At 46.9% G+C, this 16,721-nt stretch overlaps 8 non-coding genes across 8 annotated transcripts; all 8 read right to left on the reverse strand.

Moving 5' to 3' along the window:
- Positions 1-214: 214 nt before the first annotated feature.
- Trnak-cuu (transfer RNA lysine (anticodon CUU)) lies at positions 215-286 on the reverse strand. The gene has a single exon. It is a non-coding gene; the product is annotated as a tRNA-Lys (tRNA).
- A 1,446-nt stretch (positions 287-1,732) lies between these two features.
- On the reverse strand, positions 1,733-1,804 carry Trnak-cuu (transfer RNA lysine (anticodon CUU)). The gene has a single exon. It is a non-coding gene; the product is annotated as a tRNA-Lys (tRNA).
- Positions 1,805-3,253: 1,449 nt separating this feature from the next.
- Trnak-cuu (transfer RNA lysine (anticodon CUU)) lies at positions 3,254-3,325 on the reverse strand. Its single transcript has one exon. It is a non-coding gene; the product is annotated as a tRNA-Lys (tRNA).
- A 1,439-nt stretch (positions 3,326-4,764) lies between these two features.
- On the reverse strand, positions 4,765-4,837 carry Trnak-cuu (transfer RNA lysine (anticodon CUU)). Its single transcript has one exon. It is a non-coding gene; the product is annotated as a tRNA-Lys (tRNA).
- A 1,434-nt stretch (positions 4,838-6,271) lies between these two features.
- On the reverse strand, positions 6,272-6,343 carry Trnak-cuu (transfer RNA lysine (anticodon CUU)). Its single transcript has one exon. It is a non-coding gene; the product is annotated as a tRNA-Lys (tRNA).
- Positions 6,344-13,141: 6,798 nt separating this feature from the next.
- On the reverse strand, positions 13,142-13,214 carry Trnak-cuu (transfer RNA lysine (anticodon CUU)). Its single transcript has one exon. It is a non-coding gene; the product is annotated as a tRNA-Lys (tRNA).
- A 1,443-nt stretch (positions 13,215-14,657) lies between these two features.
- Positions 14,658-14,730, reverse strand: Trnak-cuu (transfer RNA lysine (anticodon CUU)). The gene has a single exon. It is a non-coding gene; the product is annotated as a tRNA-Lys (tRNA).
- Positions 14,731-16,155: 1,425 nt separating this feature from the next.
- Positions 16,156-16,228, reverse strand: Trnak-cuu (transfer RNA lysine (anticodon CUU)). The gene has a single exon. It is a non-coding gene; the product is annotated as a tRNA-Lys (tRNA).
- Between the last annotated feature and the right edge of the window lie 493 nt (positions 16,229-16,721).

Genomic DNA, 16,721 nt, shown 5'->3' on the forward strand with positions numbered 1-16,721 from the left:
CACATCTGACATGTAACCGATGTCCTCTCCAAACAACAACACTTGCATATCAGAACATGTCTTTCACACATGTCTACAAAATCACCTTCACCTTCAAATACAGTTTCCTTGCGACTCACAGAGACGTAGGCAAAGTTTAAAGTTGCTATTTCCATTACATCACGTTAATCAGAAAAACGGTAATTTACATCTGCAGCGGAACAAAATTTCGTTCCGCCCAGCGTGGGGCCGAACCCACGACCCTGAGATTAAGAGTCTCATGCTCTACCGACTGAGCTAGCCCGGCTGCTTCGGTGAATACTTGCCGGGCAGCACGTCACACAGTACTCGTTTGGGTTGGGTGGTCCCATACAGAATCTCTCCATGCTGCCTAATGTTTTCCTAACGTCACACTCGTCACGTACTTCACTTTTATTTCATAATCATTTCTGAGAGGTAAAGGAATTGCATGACAACCTGCAGAGCTAGTGGCGTCAAAATTAACACTCATACTTGATGTGACTCAAAAGGCGAACGAGTTACTTTCCGACGTTGTTTTAGATGTGCAAGTGCCAGTGGAAACTCGCGGTGACGGCACTCTGCCGACCATTTCGCTAGTTAACACCGGTCTTGTAGTGTGTGTTTCAAGCTCAAGAGCATCTCCAAGCAGAAAATGGTCAACAGCAACATTCAGACGGTTTCGTACTGCTCAAATGCTACATTAAAACGGTATGTTTCTTTTTCAGAACTGATAAAACACGAGCGTGACAGCATTCGAACCTGTAATCTTCAGATCCGAAGTCCGACGCCTTATCCATTAGGCCGCACAGTCACTGACAACCAAGTGCAACTTGTATATGACTCATCTCGAAACGCTCACACCCCTGATAATTTGTGTTTTCGTTCTACACAGCCGCTGCCCTTGCTCTTTCCCACCCATTCGTTACATTCAACCTCTTACGTGACCGACCAAATATAGACTGGGAAACAAGACCACATACTTTGTGCATACGGAATCGAAGGCAGGGCGTGCCTCGCCGCATTTGCCACGATGGCCATTTGCTACTTCTGCAGAAGCGGCGGCGGCGGCGACGACGACGACGACGACGACGACGACGACCGCGAGAGGCTCTGACATATGTGAGAAATACATCTATAAAATGTAATTCAGACTACCTTGTCCCACCTTATGCTGTACCGCTTTGGCAAAGGCTTTATCTGCGCCATTCGCCTTAATCACATCTGAGAGTGATTCTTAATAAATGGCATGTCGCTAATTGTTCGTCATCACAGATACTGTTAGCTATACGGCCACGACGCGCAACTGATTTCCAAAATTCGACTTCTTCCTTTGAGGATGGAACTCACGACCCTTGGTTTACTAGTCCAGTGCTCTACCACTGAGCAAAAGGGGCGCGGCATAGCGGTACTTTTGCGTACTTCGTCCTTACGGTCGTGTGGATCATCAGACTTCAGCTGACAACACTTCATATTACCGACTAATATTTGCAGCTATGGCGACCCATTACTGCTTGGCTACACATCTGACATGTAACCGACGTCCTCTCCAAACAACAACACTGGCATTTCAGAACATGTCTTTCACACATGTCTACAAAATCACCTTCACCTTCAAATACAGTTTCCTTGCGACTGACAGAGACGTAGGCAAAGTTTAAAGTTGCTATTTCCATTACATCACGTTAATCAGAAAAACGGTAATTTACATCTGCAGCGGAACAAAATTTCGTTCCGCCCAGCGTGGGGCCGAACCCACGACCCTGAAATTAAGAGTCTCATGCCCTACCGACTGAGCTAGCTGGGCTGCTTCGGTGAATACTTGCCGGGCAGCACGTCACACAGTACTCGTTTGGGTTGGGTGGTCCCATACAGAATCTCTCCATGCTGCCTAATGTTTTCCTAACGTCACACTCGTCACGTACATCACTTTTATTTCATAATCATTTCTGAGAGGTAAAGGAATTGCATGACAACCTGCAGAGCTAGTGGCGTCAAAATTAACACTCATACTTGATGTGACTCAAAAGGCGAACGAGTTACTTTCCGACGTTGTTTTAGATGTGCAAGTGCCAGTGGAAACTCGCGGTGACGGCACTCTGCCGACCATTTCGCTAGGTAACACCGGTCTTGTAGTGTGTGTTTCAAGCTCAAGAGCATCTCCTAGCAGAAAATGGTCAACAGCAACATTCAGACGGTTTCGTACTGCTCAAATGCTACATTAAAACGGTATGTTTCTTTTTCAGAACTGATAAAACACGAGCGTGACAGCATTCGAACCTGTAATCTTCAGATCCGAAATCCGACGCCTTATCCATTAGGCCACACAGTCACTGACAACCAAGTGCAACTTGTATATGACTCATCTCGAAACGCTCACACCCCTGATAATTTGTGTTTTCGTTCTACACAGCCGCTGCCCTTGCTCTTTCCCACCCATTCGTTACATTGAACCTCTTACGTGACCGACCAAATATAGACTGGGAAACAAGACCACACACTTTGTGCATACGGAATCGAAGGCAGGGCGTGCCTCGCCGCATTTGGCACGATGGCCATTTGCTACCTCTGGAGAAGCGGCGGCGGCGACGACGACGACGACGACGACGACGACGACGACAACCGCGACAGGCTCTGACATATGTGAGAAATACATCTATAAAATGTAATTCAGACTGCCTCGTCCCACCTTATGCTGTACCGCTTTGGCAAAGACTTTATCTGCGCCATTCGCCTTAATCACATCTGAGAGTGATTCTTAATAAATGGCATGTCCCTAATTGTTCGTCATCACAGATACTGTTAGCTATACGGCCACGACGCGCAACTGATTTCCAAAATTCGACTTCCTCCTTTGAGGATGGAACTCACGACCCTTGGTTTACTAGTCCAGTGCTCTACCACTGAGCAAAAGGGGCGCGGCATAGCGGTACTTTTGCGTACTTCGTCCTTACGGTCGTGTGGATCATCAGACTTCAGCTGACAACACTTCATATTACCGACTAATATTTGCAGCTATGGCGACCCATTACTGCTTGGCTACACATCTGACATGTAACCGATGTCCTCTCCAAACAACAACACTTGCATATCAGAACATGTCTTTCACACATGTCTACAAAATCACCTTCACCTTCAAATACAGTTTCCTTGCGACTGACAGAGACGTAGGCAAAGTTTAAAGTTGCTATTTCCATTACATCACGTTAATCAGAAAAACGGTAATTTACATCTGCAGCGGAACAAAATTTCGTTCCGCCCAGCGTGGGGCCGAACCCACGACCCTGAGATTAAGAGTCTCATGCTCTACCGACTGAGCTAGCCGGGCTGCTTCGGTGAATACTTGCCGGGCAGCACGTCACACAGTACTCGTTTGGGTTGGGTGGTCCCATACAGAATCTCTCCATGCTGCCTAATGTTTTCCTAACGTCACACTCGTCACGTACTTCACTTTTATTTCATAATCATTTCTGAGAGGTAAAGGAATTGCATGACAACCTGCAGAGCTAGTGGCGTCAAAATTAACACTCACACTTGATGTGACTCAAAAGGCGAACGAGTTACTTTCCGACGTTGTTTTAGATGTGCAAGTGCCAGTGGAAACTCGCGGTGACGGCACTCTGCCGACCATTTCGCTAGTTAACACCGGTCTTGTAGTGTGTGTTTCAAGCTCAAGAGCATCTCCAAGCAGAAAATGGTCAACAGCAACATTCAGACGGTTTCGTACTGCTCAAATGCTACATTAAAACGGTATGTTTCTTTTTCAGAACTGATAAAACACGAGCGTGACAGCATTCGAACCTGTAATCTTCAGATCCGAAGTCCGACGCCTTATCCATTAGGCCGCACAGTCACTGACAACCAAGTGCAACTTGTATATGACTCATCTCGAAACGCTCACACCCCTGATAATTTGTGTTTTCGTTCTACACAGCCGCTGCCCTTGCTCTTTCCCACCCATTCGTTACATTCAACCTCTTACGTGACCGACCAAATATAGACTGGGAAACAAGACCACATACTTTGTGCATACGGAATCGAAGGCAGGGCGTGCCTCGCCGCATTTGGCAGGATGGCCATTTGCTACTTCTGCAGAAGCGGCGGCGGCGACGACGACGACGACGACGACGACGACCGCGAGAGGCTCTGACATATGTGAGAAATACATCTATAAAATGTAATTCAGACTGCCTTGTCCCACCTTATGCTGTACCGCTTTGGCAAAGGCTTTATCTGCGCCATTCGCCTTAATCACATCTGAGAGTGATTCTTAATAAATGGCATGTCGCTAATTGTTCGTCATCACAGATACTGTTAGCTATACGGCCACGACGCGCAACTGATTTCCAAAATTCGACTTCTTCCTTTGAGGATGGAACTCACGAACCTTGATTTACTAGTCCAGTGCTCTACCACTGAGCTAAATGGGCTCGGCCTAGCGGTACTTTTGCGTACTTCGTCCTTACGGTAGTCTGGATCATCAGACTTCAGCTGACAACACTTCATATTACCGACTAATATTTGCAGCTATGGCGACCCATTACTGCTTGGCTACACATCTGACACGTAACCGATGTCCTCTCCAAACAACAACACTTGCATTTCAGAACATGTCTTTCACAATGTCTACAAAATCACCTTCACCTTCAAATACAGTTTCCTTGCGACTGACAGAGACGTAGGCAAAGTTTAAAGTTGCTATTTCCATTACATTATGTTAATCAGAAAAACGGTAATTTACACATGCAGCGGAACAAAATTCCGTTTCGCCCAGCGTGGGGCTCGAACCCACGACCCTGAGATTAAGAGTCTCATGCTCTACCGACTGAGCTAGCCGGGCTGCTTCGGTGAATACTTGCCGTGCAGCACGTCACACAGTACTCGTTTGGGTTGGGTGGTCCCATACAGAATCTCTCCATGCTGCTTAAAGTTTTCCTAACGTCACACTCGTCACGTACTTCACTTTTATTTCATAATCATTTCTGAGAGGTAAAGGAATTGCATGACAACCTGCAGAGATAGTGGGATCAAAATTAACACTCATACTTGATGTGACTCAAAAGGCGAACGAGTTACTTTCTGACGTTGTTTTAGATGTGCAAGTGCCAGTGGAAACTCGCGGTGACGACACTCTGCCGACCATTTCGCTAGTTAACACCGGTCTTGTAGTGTGTGTTTCAAGCTCAAGAGCATCTCCAAGCAGAAAATGGTCAACAGCCACATTCAGACAGTTTCGTACTGCTCAAATGCTACATTAAAACGGTATGTTTCTTTTTCAGAACTGATAAAACACGAGCGTGACAGCATTCGAAACTGTAATCTTCAGATCCGAAATCCGACGCCTTATCCATTAGGCCACACAGTCACTGACGACCAAGTGCAACTTGTATATGACTCATCTCGAAACGCTCACACCCCTGATAATTTGTGTTTTCGTTCTACACAGCCGCTGCCCTTGCTCTTTCCCACCCATTCGTTACATTCAACCTCTTACGTGACCGACCAAATATAGACTGGGAAACAAGACCACACACTTTGTGCATACGGAATCGAAGGCAGGGCGTGCCTCGCCGCATTTGGCACGATGGCCATTTGCTACTTCTGGAGAAGCGGCGGCGGCGACGACGACGACGACGACAACCGCGAGAGGCTCTGACATATGTGAGAAATACATCTATAAAATGTAATTCAGACTGCCTTGTCCCACCTTATGCTGTACCGCTTTGGCAAAGGCTTTATCTGCGCCATTCGCCTTAATCACATCTGAGAGTGATTCTTAATAAATGGCATGTCGCTAATTGTTCGTCATCACAGATACTGTTAGCTATACGGCCACGACGCGCAACTGATTTCCAAAATTCGACTTCTTCCTTTGAGGATGGAACTCACGACCCTTGGTTTACTAGTCCAGTGCTCTACCACTGAGCAAAAGGGGCGCGGCATAGCGGTACTTTTGCGTACTTCGTCCTTACGGTCGTGTGGATCATCAGACTTCAGCTGACAACACTTCATATTACCGACTAATATTTGCAGCTATGGCGACCCATTACTGCTTGGCTACACATCTGACATGTAACCGATGTCCTCTCCAAACAACAACACTTGCATTTCAGAACATGTCTTTCACACATGTCTACAAAATCACCTTCACCTTCAAATACAGTTTCCTTGCGACTGACAGAGACGTAGGCAAAGTTTAAAGTTGCTATTTCCATTACATCACGTTAATCAGAAAAACGGTAATTTACATCTGCAGCGGAACAAAATTTCGTTCCGCCCAGCGTGGGGACGAACCCACGACCCTGAGATTAAGAGTCTCATGCTCTACCGACTGAGCTAGCCGGGCTGCTTTGGTGAATACTTGCCGGGCAGCACGTCACACAGTACTCGTTTGGGTTGGGTGGTCCCATACAGAATCTCTCCATGCTGCCTAATGTTTTCCTAACGTCACACTCGTCACGTACTTCACTTTTATTTCATAATCATTTCTGAGAGGTAAAGGAATTGCGTGACAACCTGCAGAGCTAGTGGCGTCAAAATTGACAGTCATACTTGATGTGACTCAAAAGGCGAACGAGTTACTTTCCGACGTTGTGTTAGATGTGCAAGTGCCAGTGGAAACTCGTGGTGACGGCACTCTGCCGACCATTTCGCTAGTTAACACCGGTCTTGTAGTGTGTGTTTCAAGCTCAAGAGCATCTCCAAGCAGAAAATGGTCAACAGCAACATTCAGACGGTTTCGTACTGCTCAAATGCTACATTAAAACGGTATGTTTCTTTTTCAGAACTGATAAAACACGAGCGTGACAGCATTCGAACCTGTATTCTTCAGATCCGAAGTCCGACGCCTTATCCATTAGGCCACACAGTCACTGACAACCAAGTGCAACTTGTATATGACTCATCTCGAAACGCTCACACCCCTGATAATTTGTGTTTTCGTTCTACACAGCCGCTGCCCTTGCTCTTTCCCACCCATTCGTTACATTCAACCTCTTACGTGACCGACCAAATATAGACTGGGAAACAAGACCACACACTTTGTGCATACGGAATCGAAGGCAGGGCGTGCCTCGCCGCATTTGCCACGATGGCCATTTGCTACTTCTGCAGAAGCGGCGGCGGCGACGACGACGACGACCGCGAGAGGCTCTGACATATGTGAGAAATACATCTATAAAATGTAATTCAGACTGCCTCGTCCCACATTATGCTGTACCGCTTTGGCAAAGGCTTTATCTGCGCCATTCGCCTTAATCCCATCTGAGAGTAATTCTTAATAAAACGCTTGTCGCTAATTGTTCGTCATCACAGATACTGTTTGCTATACGGGCCCGCCGTGCAACTGATTTCCAAAATTCGTCTTCCTCCTCTGAGGGTGAGAACTCACGACCTCTGGTTTACTAGACCAGTGCTCTACCACATTTTTTTATTTTTATTTTTAGCTTTTTATTTCTTTTAGGACCCCTGGTCTGGTACACCAGTGCTCTACCACTTTTTGTTTTTTTTGTTAACATCTTTTTCTTAATGTTTCTTATTATTTTTCTTTTCTTTTTTTTTGTATTACTTGATATGCCATTGTTTAAAATTTAGAGGTGACAATACTACAGCGTCGCACTTTCCCCTACATCTCGGTTCTTGGTCTCACGTTTGTTTTTCTTGTTCGTCCTAAATATCCACGAAAACTTCAGTCCAGGTTTAGAAAAGTAGTTTACAGAAAGGTGGCAAATCCAGAAACAGTATATAGGAAATCGGCTAACACAGGCGACCTTAGCCAACACCCTCCCTTTCAAATGTCAGGCTAAGCATATTTGCAAAATCTTCACGGAGTGCTGGCATGCGCAATCGGTTCCAGTAAGCAGTAAGAATGTACTGTCGAAACGTTAGGTGTTCATCCTCTTCATGACAACTAATAACAAAATGTACGAAGTGTCCAAGCAACCACATAACGGTATTGAGCTTCGTTCGCGGATAAAAGGAAGAATCGGGCCGTACGATGACGTCAATGGTATAAGCGGTTTCGGCAGTCCTAGTGACAAAAGCCAGTTGTTTCCTGAGACAAATCCAATTAGCAAGGTGCCCACTGCAGGTGAATCGATGCTCAAGTGTGTCCAGGAGACCACACCGAGTGCTGTTGTCCGTGTCAGAAAGACCAATACGGTGCAGTCGTACGTTGGTGGGGACCAAACCATTAACTACCCTACACCACGTGGACGCCACAGCCATAGTGTGGATCGGCAGACTAACATTCTTCCAGACGTTCTTCCAGGACACTGATGGAGACGCCAGTTCGATTGGATTGGGACCGGCCAGCCCCTCCCAACGGGCAATCAAGCTCTTGGTCGTTGGCACCGGTCGTCGCAAGAAGACGTCACCGAGGTAACTAACCGCAATATAAAATTCCCGGACGTGTTTCAACTTAAAATTGAGGCGACCGACGTCGACAGGTGGAGCAAGGCTCTTCGGACGCACAACAGTGAAAAGTCTGGATGTAATTGAAGTCACTTCTTGCGTAACAATTAGAGTCGTACGGCGGACGTACAAGGCAGATGCCTTGCGAATAATGTCAGTGAGGCCCAAGCCTCCGGAGATACGCGGTTTCGTCATAACCTCGTAACGCAACTTGAATAGATGACCCTTCCATATAAACCTGCTAGACAATTGGCGCAACCGTTTCGCCACCATAATGGGAAGGGGGAACAGTTGAGCAATATAATAGGCTTTACATAACACGTATGTGTCTAAAATTCTGATTTTTTGCAAAATGGTAGCAGAGCGCTGCTCATGGACCATCAGAGCCCCCTGTATCTTCTCGGTGACAGATTTCCAATTAAGAGCTGCCATTTTTATAGGACACCGATCAAAGGTAATCCCCAATGACTTATGGCGATCGACAAAAGTGGCCCAAGGAACATCAGCATCGCGAAACCCTCGAATATCAAGGAACTTACACTTACCCTGATTAAGACGCGCTCCAGAGACACAACAGTATGCATCGACTGCCCCTTTCAACAATGTGATATCATCACGTTGACGGAGGAGAACAACGACATCGTCCGCGTACGCCTTAACAGCGAGCTTCCCACCAGAGAGGGTCATACCCTGAAGCTTGAAAGCAAGAGTCCGAAGCAGCGGTTCCAGGGACAATATGAATAGCGACATAGAGAGCGGACTACCCTGAGGTACTCCTAGGCGGATAGCAAAGGGCGGCGTCAGCTGCCCATTGACTGACACCCGAGCAGTTATTCCCCTATACAAATTACCAAGAACACCACGTGATGAAGCGTTAATACCTATTGTATCTAAAACATGATCTAAAAACACATGACTGACGTGATCAAAAGCCTTATAAAAATCGAGGAAAACAAAGGCACAATGAACGTTTGTAACCGCCGCAACCGAGACAACATCCCGATATTCGGCTACTGGGGTCAGAATAGATCTACCAGGAAAACAACATTGATGTGCATCAATCACACCCCGAAGCAGTGAAGACAATCGACTATTGAGTGCTCTAGCAGCTGTCTTGTAATCAAAGTTCAGCAATGTGAGCGGACGAAGATGGGCAGTAGATAAACGACCAGTGGACTTCGGAATTAAAACAATTTTACCTACTTTAAAATCGGCAGGCACATCCATCCCCCTGACAATCTCATTTAAAATCTGCGTAAAAGTGCCACCCAAAAGAGGCCAAAAACGGAGATAAAATTCTTTTGGCAGGCAGTCTGGACCCGGCGATTTACCGGACGGAGAGTGAGCAATAAAATCAAAAACATCATCTACCTGCAACTCCCGGAGAAAGTCGCTGTTCGCGTCAGGCGTGATCGTCGCAGGAAGATCCTCAAGGACATCATCAGAAAGTGACACACCACAATCATCGGCAGGATAGAGACTAGCGTAATACTGATGAAGAGCACGAGTCATATCCTCCTGTGCAATAAGCTGTCGTCCATCATCCACCATAAGAGAAGAGATGAAGGAGCGACGACGTCGAGTCTGATGCCGCAGCAGGTGGTACAAAGAAGTCAGTTCACCTTCAACAAGAGAGTGAGGTTTCGACTTTACTCGCAGACCATCCAACTGTCGTCGTTTGAGGGTCAAGAGCTTGGCTTTAATACGACGAACATCATGGATCCGCAGAGGAGAAGGACCCGCCGCGTCATACAGTTCACGCAGGACAGAGTAGTAAAATTCATACGTGTTCTTAAAATCACGCGCCCTTGCGGCACAGTAAAAAATCAAAGTCTGACGAATCTTGGGCTTGGCAAACGCAGTCCACCAAACGAGCAAGGAGGGGTAACGCGGGACGGAGCGAAGACATCGCTCCCACACGGCACTTACAACTTCATCAATGGCACTGTCGGCAAGGTGGGAAACATTTAACATCCACTGGGAACGATAAAGTTTTGCTGGTTGGTGACTAAGATTTAAAGTTGCAGTAAAAGCACAATGGTCAGAAAAACTAGTAGGAATAACATCGACAGAAAGAATGTTATCACATAAAAAATCAGAGAAGTAGAATCTGTCGAGTCTACTGCATGAGGACGCGGTAAAATACGTAAATTTCACCAGGGTTGGATATTTGTGTTCCCAAACATCACGCAGGTGCATCGTACGAACCAAGTCATGTAAATCTCGGCAATAATTAAAATTGGGGGACTGGTCTTCAGGGCGTAAAACACAATTAAAATCGCCTCCGAGCAGGAGACTCCGAGGACTCTTGCGCAAAAGATAAATAAGCTCTTCCTTATAAAAGCGCGATCGAGCCACAGTGCGACCCGAACCAGAGGGGGCATATAAAACAACTAGGTGGAGATCAAAAAGACGACAACCAATCCCACGGCCAGAGTCAAGGAATTCAATGTCAGTAATAGGAATACCTTCTCGAAAGAAAAGAGCAGTTCCTGTTGAATTCTCCGGTGCGACATTAAAAACAGTTTGAAATCCAGGTAGAGAGAGATCAGAAAACAATACTTCCTGCAAAAATACTACGTCCGCACAGGAGTCGTAAAGAAACTGCCGCAAAGAGGCAATGCGAACGTCGGACTGAATACGGTTAACATTTAAGGTAAGAAAGGTGTATGCTTGAACCATGGAGAGAAAAGCGAGGGAAGAAATCACCTACACCGACGCATCAACATCACAGTCCATAGCAGGGGAGACGGAGGCATCCGAGGGAGGGGGACTGCTACCCCCTTCCGCGGATCCCTTACGTTTCGGTTTTTTACGAACCGCATTGACGTTCGGCTGAACGCGCAACTTGCGTCGGCTGACGGGCAAGGAAGCGGCAGCCGCCGATGACGTAGGAGGATCAAGTTCTGTATCTGACAACACCCGCGCCGGTCCACAGTCAGGGTCCGGGGTCGCGGGGGAAACATCCGACGAAACGGACTGGTCTACACCAGTATTAGCTTCCGGCAAACATGGACTACACGGAGGCGAAACGTGAGCAGGAAGCTCAGAAACTGCTAAGTTGGAAGGAAGCGGAGCAGCTCCGCTGGCAGAGGTGTGGGGCAGCGAAGCAGGAAGTTGTTGCGACTCAACTTGTTGTGACAACGAAGTCGGTTCGGAAGGCGGCGACAACAGGCCCGACCGACGAGCCGACTCGAGAGAAGCCGTGTCGGAAGCCGGAGGGGCGTCTGCAGCCGCTACCGGAACAGCTACTTCTGGGGAACAGGGAGCATCTACACTACTCTGTGGCTCGGAGGATGTCGGTCTCTCGGATTGGGGCATCTCGGGGAGATCCTCATCCGTACTATTTCCATCTTGTGCGCGACGCCGTTTATTATTCAAAAGCGGCACACCCACCTGAGGAACCGACGGAACAACATCAGATTTGGCACGTAAAGGAGTAAATTCTGTGTGAGGGGCGTGCACAACCTGCGGCTGGGCGCTACTACCACTGGACTGTTCGACACCAAGAGCAGAACCACCTGCAACGAGGTCAGCGACCGTTAACTTGCGACGCTGTTCGAGAGAATTTATTAACACAAAAACCCTCCGCGGACAGTTGGTACGCACGTGGCCACTCTCATTACACAAAAAACAGGTGCCAACCTGACCACTATATGTTACATGGACACGATATCCACCGATCTGCAGGTGCGAGGGAATATTCTGCTTCACGTGCATTTCGACGGAACGAATGCCACTGTAACACTGCAGGTGATGTTGGCTGGACCAGCGTTCAAGGCGAATACTCTTAAAATCACCATACTTGAGTAAACCTTCCTTAAGATACACATTATCCACGTCCGGCGGAAGGTTGTAAACACGAACACTGGTGTACGTAATGGAAGCATTTGAAAGCAGTACGGTACTGACAGAATCATCCCGATGCCGAAAGAGAACCTGATGACCAAATTTGGAAATAATTTTATCAACCTGAAGGGGGTCCATAAATTTAACAAAGAAAACATAGAGTTCTGTATCAAAATAAGCAGTGTGCACCTGATCCGAATTAATGCCAAAGGTATCTACTAACCAATCATGAATCTCAAGGGAACTAGGTTGCACATGGCGGGTGGACTTGTCGAAAGCAAAACTAACTGTAGCCTGACGAGGAATAACCTGAGACGACATTTTCAAAAACTAAGCGGTCTAAACCGCTACACAAAAAACACTGAAATACACACAGAAAATAACACAAGGAACGAAACAACGACGGAGAAAAACTTACAGAAGGTACAACACAACACGTAAACAAACGATATCCCACTATGCGTAACGCTACGGCGGAGCGGAAGACTAGGCACGTCCACACTGCACGGCGTCTGAAGCGGAACTTACCACCGAGCTAAAGGGGCGCGGCCTAGCGGTACTTTTGCGTACTTCGTCCTTACGGTCGTCTGGATCATCAGACTTCAGCTGACAACACTTCATATTACCGACTAATATTTGCAGCTATGGCGACCCATTACTGCTTGGCTACACATCTGACACGTAACCGATGTCCTCTCCAAACAACAACACTTGCATTTCAGAACATGTCTTTCACACATGTCTACAAAATCACCTTCACCTTCAAATACAGTTTCCTTGCGACTGACAGAGACGTAGGCAAAGTTTAAAGTTGCTATTTCCATTACATCACGTTAATCAGAAAAACGGTAATTTACATCTGCAGCGGAACAAAATTCCGTTCTGCCCAGCGTGGGGCTCGAACCCACGACACTGAGATTAAGAGTCTCATGCTCTACCGACTGAGCTAGCCGGGCTGCTTCGGTGAATACTTGCCGGCCAGCACGTCACACAGTACTCGTTTGGGTTGGGTGGTCCCATACAGAATCTCTCCATGCTGCCTAATGTTTTCCTAACGTCACACTCGTCACGTACTTTACTTTTATTTCATAATCATTTCTGAGAGGTAAAGGAATTGCATGACAACCTGCAGAGCTAGTGGCGTCAAAATTAACACTCATACTTGATGTGACTCAAAAGGCGAACGAGTTACTTTCCGACGTTGTTTTAGATATGCAAGTGCCAGTGGAAACTCGCGGTGACGGCACTCTGCCGACCATTTCGCTAGTTAACACCGGTCTTGTAGTGTGTGTTTCAAGCTCAAGAGCATCTCCAAGCAGAAAATGGTCAACAGCAACATTCAGACGGTTTCGTACTGCTCAAATGCTACATTAAAACGGTATGTTTCTTTTTCACAACTGATAAAACACGAGCGTGATAGCATTCGAACCTGTAATCTTCAGATCCGAAGTCCGACGCCTTATCCATTAGGCCGCACAGTCACTGACAACCAAGTGCAACTTGTATATGACTCATCTCGAAACGCTCACACCCCTGATAATTTGTGTTTTCGTTCTACAAGGCCGCTGTCCTTGCTCTATCCCACCCATTCGTTACATTCAACCTCTTACGCGACCGACCAAATATAGACTGGGAAACAAGACCACACACTTTGTGCATACGGAATCGAAGGCAGGGCGTGCCTCGCCGCATTTGCCACGATGGCCATTTGCTACTTCTGCAGAAGCGGCGGCGGCGACGACGACGACGACGACGACGACGACGACCGCGTGAGGCTCTGACATATGTGAGAAATACATCTACAAAAAGTAATTCAGACTGCCTCGTCCCACCTTATGCTGTACCGCTTTGGCAAAGGCTTTATCTGCGCCATTCGCCTTAATCACATCTGAGAGTAATTCTTAATAAAAGGCATGTCGCTAATTGTTCGTCATCACAGATACTGCTTGCTATACGGCCACGACGCGCAACTGATTTCCAAAATTCGACTTCTTCCTTTGAGGATGGAACTCACGGGCCTTGGTTTACTAGTCCACTGCTCTACCACTGAGCTAAAGAGGCGCGGCCTAGCGGTACTTCTGCGTACTTCGTCCTTACGGTCGTCTGGATCATCAGACTTCAGCTGACAACACTTCATATAACCGACTAATATTTGCAGCTATGGCGACCCATTACTGCTTGGCTACACATCTGACACGTAACCGATGTCCTCTCCAAACAACAACACTTGCATTTCAGAACATGTCTTTCACACATGTCTACAAAATCACCTTCACCTTCAAATACAGTTTCCTTGCGACTGACAGAGACGTAGGCAAAGTTTAAAGTTGCTATTTCCATTACATCACGTTAATCAGAAAAACGGTAATTTACATCTGCAGCGGAACAAAATTCCATTCTGCCCAGCGTGGGGCTCGAACCCACGACACTGAGATTAAGAGTCTCATGCTCTACCGACTGAGCTAGCCGGGCTGCTTCGGTGAATACTTGCCGGCCAGCACGTCACACAGTACTCGTTTGGGTTGGGTGGTCCCATACAGAATCTCTCCATGCTGCCTAATGTTTTCCTAACGTCACACTCGTCACGTACTTCACTTTTATTTCACAATCATTTCTGAGAGGTAAAGGAATTGCATGACAACCTGCAGAGCTAGTGGCGTCAAAATTAACACTCATACTTGATGTGACTCAAAAGGCGAACGAGTTACTTTCCGACGTTGTTTTAGATGTGCAAGTGCCAGTGGAAACTCGTGGTGACGGCACTCTGCCGACCATTTCGCTAGTTAACACCGGTATTGTAGTGTGTGTTTCAAGCTCAAGAGCATCTCCAAGCAGAAAATGGTCAACAGCAACATTCAGACTGTTTCGTACTGCTCAAATGCTACATTAAAACGGTATGTTTCTTTTTCAGAACTGATAAAACACGAGCGTGACAGCATTCGAACCTGTAATCTTCAGATCCGAAGTCCGACGCCTTATCCATTAGGCCACACAGTCACTGACGACCAAGTGCAACTTGTATATGACTTATCTCGAAACGCTCACACCCCTGATAATTTGTGTTTTCGTTCTACACAGCCGCTGCCCTTGCTCTTTCCCACCCATTCGTTACTTTCAAGCTCTTACGTGACCGACCAAATATAGACTGGGAAACAAGACCACACACTTTGTGCATACGGAATCGAAGGCAGGGCGTGCCTCGCCGCATTTGCCACGATGGCCATTTGCTACTTCTGCAGAAGCGGCGGTGGCGACGACGACGACCGCGAGAGGGTGTGACATATGTGAGAAATACATCTATAAAATGTAATTCAGACTGCCTCGTCCCACCTTATGCTGTACCGCTTTGGCAAAGGCTTTATCTGCGCCATTCGCCTTAATCACATCTGAGAGTAATTCTTAATAAAAGGCATGTCGCTAATTGTTCGTCATCACAGATACTGCTTGCTATACGGCCACGACGCGCAACTGATTTCCAAAATTCGACTTCTTCCTTTGAGGATGGAACTCACGAGCCTTGGTTTACTAGTCCAGTGCTCTACCACTGAGCTAAAGAGGCGCGGCCTAGCGGTACTTCTGCGTACTTCGTCCTTACGGTCGTCTGGATCATCAGACTTCAGCTGACAACACTTCATATTACCGACTAATATTTGCAGCTATGGCGACCCATTACTGCTTGGCTACACATCTGACACGTAACCGATGTCCTCTCCAAACAACAACACTTGCATTTCAGAACATGTCTTTCACACATGTCTACAAAATCACCTTCACCTTCAAATACAGTTTCCTTGCGACTGACAGAGACGTAGGCAAAGTTTAAAGTTGCTATTTCCATTACATCACGTTAATCAGAAAAACGGTAATTTACATCTGCAGCGGAACAAAATTCCGTTCCGCCCAGCGTGGGGCTCGAACCCACGACCCTGAGATTAAGAGTCTCATGCTCTACCGACTGAGCTAGCCGGGCTGCTTCGGAGAATACTTGCCGGCCAGCACGTCACACAGTACTCGTTTGGGTTGGGTGGTCCCATACAGAATCTCTCCATGCTGCCTAATGTTTTCCTAACGTCACACTCGTCACGTACTTCACTTTTATTTCATAATCATTTCTGAGAGGTAAAGGAATTGCATGACAACCTGCAGAGCTAGTGGCGTCAAAATTAACACTCATACTTGATGTGACTCAAAAGGCGAACGAGTTACGTTCCGACGTTGTTTTAGATGTGCAAGTGCCAGTGGAAACTCGCGGTGACGGCACTCTGCCGACCATTTCGCTAGTTAACACCGGTCTTGTAGTGTGTGTTTCAAGCTCAAGAGCATCTCCAAGCAGAAAATGGTCAACAGCAACATTCAGACGGTTTCGTACTGCTCAAATGCTACATTAAAACGGTATGTTTCTTTTTCAGAACTGATAAAACGCGAGCGTGACAGCATTCGAACATGTAATCTTCAGATCCGAA

Source organism: Schistocerca gregaria, chromosome 8 (assembly GCF_023897955.1).
Source record: "Schistocerca gregaria isolate iqSchGreg1 chromosome 8, iqSchGreg1.2, whole genome shotgun sequence".
Classification (NCBI taxonomy): Eukaryota; Metazoa; Arthropoda; class Insecta; order Orthoptera; family Acrididae; genus Schistocerca; species Schistocerca gregaria.